General features: G+C 36.8%; 1 non-coding gene across 1 annotated transcript; it reads left to right on the forward strand.

The window, feature by feature from the left end:
- Nucleotides 1–5944: 5944 nt before the first annotated feature.
- LOC126002569 (small nucleolar RNA SNORA51) lies at nucleotides 5945–6076 on the forward strand. Its single transcript, XR_007493255.1, has one exon. It is a non-coding gene; the product is annotated as a small nucleolar RNA SNORA51 (small nucleolar RNA).
- The last annotated feature ends 337 nt before the right edge of the window (nucleotides 6077–6413 follow it).

Genomic DNA, 6413 nt, shown 5'->3' on the forward strand with positions numbered 1-6413 from the left:
TTGGAATAAGGACAGGCCCTCAGATCAGTGGAATAGGCTTGAATATTCAGAAAATGTTCCCCAGATATACAATCACCTAATTTTTTATAAAGAAGCAGGAAATCCTAAATGGAGCAGGGAAAGCCTCTTGAACAAGTCGTGTTGGCACAACTGGATAGCCACTTGCAAAAACTTGAATTTAGACCCCCAGCTAACATCATGTATGAAGGTAAAATCCAAATGGATTAAAGACCTCAATATCTGACCCAAAACCATAAAATATATTGAACAACACATAGGCAAAACACTCCAGGACATTGAGACTACAGGCATATTCAAGGAGGAAACTGCACTCTCCAAGCAAGTGAAAGCAGAGATTAACAGATGGGAATATATTAAGCTGAGAAGCTTCTGCACCTCAAAGGAAATAGTGCCCAAGATACAAGAGCCACCCACTGAGTGGGAGAAACTATTCACCCAATACCCATCAGATAAGGGGCTAATCTCCAAAATATACAAGGCACTGACAGAACTTTATAAGAAAAAAAAACTATCTAATCCCATCAAAAAATGGGGAAAAGAAATAGACAGATACTTTGACAAAGAAGAAATACAAATGGCCAAAAGACACATGAAAAATGCTCCACATCACTAATCATCAGGGAGATGGAAATCAAAGCAACGATGAGATACCACCTCACACCCCCAGAGAATGGCATACATCACAAAGAATGAGAATAAACAGTGTTGGTGGGGATGTGGAGAGAAAGGAACTCTTATCCACTGCTGGTGGGAATGCCGACTAGTTCAACCTTTATGGAAAGCAATATGAAGAGTCCTCCAAAAACTGGAAATCGAGCTCCTATACGATCCAGCTGTACCACTCCTAGGAATATACCCTAGGAACATAAAAATACAATACAAAAACCCCTTCCTTACACCTATATTCATTGCAGCACTATTTACCATAGCAAGACTATGGAAACAACCAAGATGCCCTTCAACAGACGAATGGCTAAAGAAACTGTGGTACATATACACAATGGAATATTATGCAGCTGTCAGGAGAGATGAAGTCATGAAATTTTCCTATACATGGATGTACATGGAATCTATTATGCTGAGTGAAATAAGTCAGAGAGAGAGAGAGAAAAACACAGAATGGTCTCACTCATCTATGGGTTTTAAGAAAAATGAAAGACATTCTTGCAATAATAATTTTCAGACACAAAAGAGAAAAGAGCTGGAAGTTCCAGCTCACCTCAGGAAGCTCACTACAAATAGTGATGAGTTTAGATAGAGAAATAATAACATTTTGAACTGTCCTAATAATGAGAATGTATGAGGGAAATGGAGAGCCTGTTTAGTGTACAGGCGGGAGTCAGGTGGGGAGGAGGGAGACTTGGGACATTGGTGATGGGAATGTTGCACTGGTGATGGGGGGTGTTCTTTACATGACTGAAACCCAAATACAATCATGTATGTAATCAAGATGTTTAAATAAAAAAAATTATTGTTTGCTAATAAATTATAGATTTATAGAATTTAATAATTAAAATGAACATTTTAAATTAGTGATTTGGAAAAGCAGACTACATTATCCTGGAGTCACCATATTCTCACAACTGACATATATTAATATTGGAGCAGTGATTCTGAAAAAGAATAAAGCATATACAAAGGTCAACATTTTAAAGAAAATTTCTACTAAGTGTAACCAGTGGAAGGAAACTTTCCCTGGGGACTGAAAATCATTCACCTACATAGGTGCCCCATTACTTGGAAACACAATCAAAGAGAAAAGTACTCACAAGTGGAAAGTAGGAAAGAATAAATATAGATTGTGTAGCATTAGTGGGAAAAGGCATATAAACATAGCCAAATAACTTATGTTTATTCAAACTAAAACTTTATGATGTTGGTTTTTGGGCCACACTCGGCGTTGCTCAGGGGTTACTCCTGGCTGCCTGCTCAGAAATAGCTCCTGGCAGGCACGGGGGATCATATAGGACACCAGGATTCGAACCAACCACCTTTGGTCCTGGATCGGCTGCTTGCAAGGCAAACACCGCTGTGCTATCTCTCCGGGCCCATAACTTCATTTCTTGATGACTCCATTTATTATAGTCATGATGATGAATATAGAAGAAAACATAACACTCTAATATAGATGCAGCCGAATGTTTTGTTTCAATCTATGGACCACACCTGATCAGAGCTAACTACTGGTCAGTGCAAGAATTAAACCTGGGTCATTTCCAAGCAAGGTAATTGGCTCACCACTGAGTGTTCTAGCCTATTATATGCACCAAATGTAGGATAGCCAAAATATTTAAAGCACAGGATTATTATACATTTATATAAAGGAAGGAAGGGAGACTGGCTTCCAGTTTCTTGATCTTAATACAAATTGAAAATTCTTGTGAATAAACCACATGTTGGAACAAAATAATTGATATTGTTAAACTGTTACTACTATCAAATAACTTCCATAGATGTAATAGAAGCCTTACCAAAATTCCAAAAGCAGTCTTTTAGGAATTGGGGGAATAAAAGTATTGTGTAGAATCACAAAGGACTGCAAATAGACAATTTTTTCCAAAAGAAATTGATAAGGGTATCAGAGTGTCTATTGTCAAACTACACACAAAATCATAATAAACAAAACTGTGCAACTAATATTGGAACAAAAAATAGACCCAGTAATCAGTATAATGCAACTACAAGCCACCTAATAACCATGATATAAATAATTACATATAAAAATAAAACTAAAAACAAACAGTAGAAAAAAATTGTCTCTCTAACAGTGTTTTAAGAAAACTAAACTGGCATATACAAAATAATGGAATCAGGCAGAAATACCACACATTATAAAAAATAAATTCTGGGGGCCCAGCACGTGGCTGACCCTAGTTCAATCTAAAGCATCCATATGCTCCCCTAGGGAACAATACCTAGAACACAGAGCCAAGAGTAGCACTTGTGCGCTGCAGGGTGTGGCCCAAACACCAAACAAACAAGGAAACAAACAAAATACACAAAACAAAGTTAAAATCAATTAAAGGTGGAATGGAAGATCTAAAACCACAAAAAACCTAAGGCAAAATGTCGATAAAGTATCAAGACATGATTTAAGTTGTTGAGCACGTTCCCTGAATACGTGGAACCTAGAGTTTAAATGACATTTCAAGGTGATTTCTCATAAAGACCTCTTATTAAGGTCTTTATTATTTATTATTATTTATTTATATTTATTTATTATATTTATTTGTATTATTAATTATTATTTATTAACCTCTCATAATGCAGGAGTGTCCCCAAATTAAAATAAAATAAAATTCCATTTGGTATTGGAGTCTACTCTTGACGAAGTCTAGCATTAAGGTTGCCTGACCTAAGGTAAGGACTTTGGAACAGCATTTCTAAGATGTCTTAGGCAAAGCTCACACATGTGACTCCCCCAAGATAACAGTTGACTCTGTGCCTCTCATTTATGTTTCTCTATCTGTATCTGTCTGTCCCTGGTGAACACATAACTATCTGCTTTTATGCTATCTTTAGAATAACATCTACATCTTTGTTCATTCTTCCCTAATTGCCCTCATGATATATGAACTCTCTTACTTCATATTATATGCCACCGCCCCCATTTTGATTAACTTCTGTAAGCTTAGCTATGTGAGACCGGTCATGTAGAGCCTGCCCAGAGGTAATAAAATTGCTTCTGACTACTGGGTGTAGTCCAGTTTATTGACTATTGGTTGGTAAACTGAAAATGGCTACTGATCAGTCATCAGTCAGGTCTCATCAAAATTAGCTTTCAGCATCAGGATCCCCAAACCACAGAATGGCTCATAAGTTGTTTGTTTGTTGTATTACCCAATATTTTTGTTTGTTTATTTTGTGACCATACAAGGCTGCATTCAGAGTTTACCTTGATTCTGCCCAGGCAGGGTTTATTCCTAGCAGGCCCAGAGAACCATATTCAGAATCAAGAGACTGAACTCAGTCTGGCAAAGTGCAAAGCAAGTACCCTACCCATTGTATTTCATTCTGGCAGTCTCAAAATACTATTAATAAAAGTATCTGGGGGTTGGTGAGGTGGCGCTAGAGGTAAGTTGTCTGCCTTGCAAGCGCTAGCCAAGGAAGGACCACAGTTCGATTCCCCCTGTTTTCCCATATGGTTCCCCAAAGCCAGGGGCAATTTCTGAGTGCTTAGCCAGGAGTAAACCCTGAGCATCAAACGGGTGTGACAGATAAAAAACAAAAAAATATATATCTGTACTAGGATGGTTGATGAAAATGCTGTAATATATGGTTGCATCGCTGTTGGAGTATAGTACTGGGTCCTTTGCCTTTAGGTGAGGTTCAGATAACCCAGTAAGCTGGACACAGCAACAATGTGCACTATACCATCAATTCTTCACTTCTATGTATGTTATTGCCAGGAGTAACTCATGTTCTACAACATCTTTGGAGAAGATTTTATTTAAAAACAAAAAGAAACAAATGACACTAAAGTTATGATATCTTTGGGAATTTAAATGTTAATTAAATTACAACAAACTAAAAAGTTCTGTACGTGATAGAAACACTCCCTAATATACAAAAACACCCTCACTGTATAGAATAAAATATTTATCATTCATTTAACAAGTTACTAATATCAAAATTTATTTTTAAAAATCCTCTTAAATTCAATGAAAACAAAATCCTTAGGAAGAATAATATGAATAGAAAATCATTCAAAAAATACATTTTTTAAGAATATATGTGGGAGGTGCCGGAGTGATGGTGCAGCAGTAGGGAGTTTACCTTGCACACAGCTGACCCAGATGGACCACGGTTTGATTCCCTGGCATCCTATATGGTTCCCCAATTCAGGAGCGATTTCTGAATGCCAAGAGTAACTCTTGAGCATTACCGGGTGTGGCCCAAAAACAAAGCAAAAGAGTAAATGTGGGAAGGTGGCACTGGGGTGTTCTTTTATTTTGTTACTAAAACACAAGTACAAACATGTTTGTAATTATGGTGCTTAAATAAAGATATTATTTTTTGAGTCAGAGAGGTGGTATAGAAGTTAAGACATTAGGTAGACCTGAGTTCAGTTCCTGACACTCCATATGATCCCTGACCACAAAACAAGTAGTAAGACCTGAGCATTACTCTAAAAAAAAGTATACACAAATACATCCTGGATGCCTGAATAAAAATAAGTTAAAAGAGACCCAAATAAAAGCATCCCAATGCATCTTAACAACAAATACTACAGATCGGAATAGAATAATGAAGGCAGCAAAATCAAAATGGGAAATTAACATCCCTAAGAATTACAGTGGCTTTACATAAGCAGCCCTCAAGGCCCAAAGACAGAGGTGGGATATAGTGACAAAACTCAACAAAATGAGTATTTCACCAAGAGTACTTTACCCAGCCAGACTTAGATTCAGTTTTAAAGGAAGAATAAACAACTTAAGGATAAGCAACATCTCACAAACTTTACAGACTAAAAACCAATCTTATAAGAACTGAAAGGTCTGTTTTAAGGCTAGGCAGACCTAACAAACACATCAAACTTTAAGAAATAAATGAAACTTAATCTCATGAGAATTATATTTTTCAATGTCAATAGACTAAATGCACCAATTAAAAGACACAGTAAAAAAATGGATCAAAATATTGGATCCAACATGTTTCTGCCTGCAAGAAACACATCTGAATAGTCAGCGCAAACATAGACTCAAAGTCAAAAGTTGGAGAGCAATCATTCATGCAAAAAAACCTCCCTAAAACGGATAGGGTGGCCATATTAATATCACATGACACAGACTTTAGCTTAAAAATATATGAGGAAGGACACTTAGGATATTAGTCGTGGGAATGTTGCACTGGTGAAGGATTTAATATATATATTAAGTACTAATATATATATTAAAAAATAAAAAAAGTAAAGATAAGATAAAGCCTCCCAATTCTTACACAGGCTGTGTTCTTTACACTGACTGTATAGAAAGAGGAGGTACAATAAATGCACCCCATATACACCTCAACCAAGGCCCTTTGCCTGGTCTGTATTGTAAATTGGGGGACAAAAAATAAAGTAAAAATATATAAAATGGGGGCTAGAGTGATAGCACAGTGGTAGGGCATTTGCCTTGCACACAGCAGATCTACAGATGACCTTGTTTCTATTCCCTGCCATCCCATATGGTCCCCAAGCCAGGAGCGAGATTTCTGAGTGCATAGCCAAGAGTAACCCTGAATATCCCAGGAGTTACTTTTTGTGGCCCAATATATATGAAAAAGGTGATATTTCGTAATCAAGGGATGTATAATCAAAGATGAAATCATACTGCTACACATAGATGCACCCAATAATGGGCTGGCAAAATATTTTAAACAACCGCTGAAAAACTTGAACAAAGATATCA

Source organism: Suncus etruscus, chromosome 2 (genome assembly GCF_024139225.1).
Source record: "Suncus etruscus isolate mSunEtr1 chromosome 2, mSunEtr1.pri.cur, whole genome shotgun sequence".
In the NCBI taxonomy this organism is placed as follows: Eukaryota; Metazoa; Chordata; class Mammalia; order Eulipotyphla; family Soricidae; genus Suncus; species Suncus etruscus.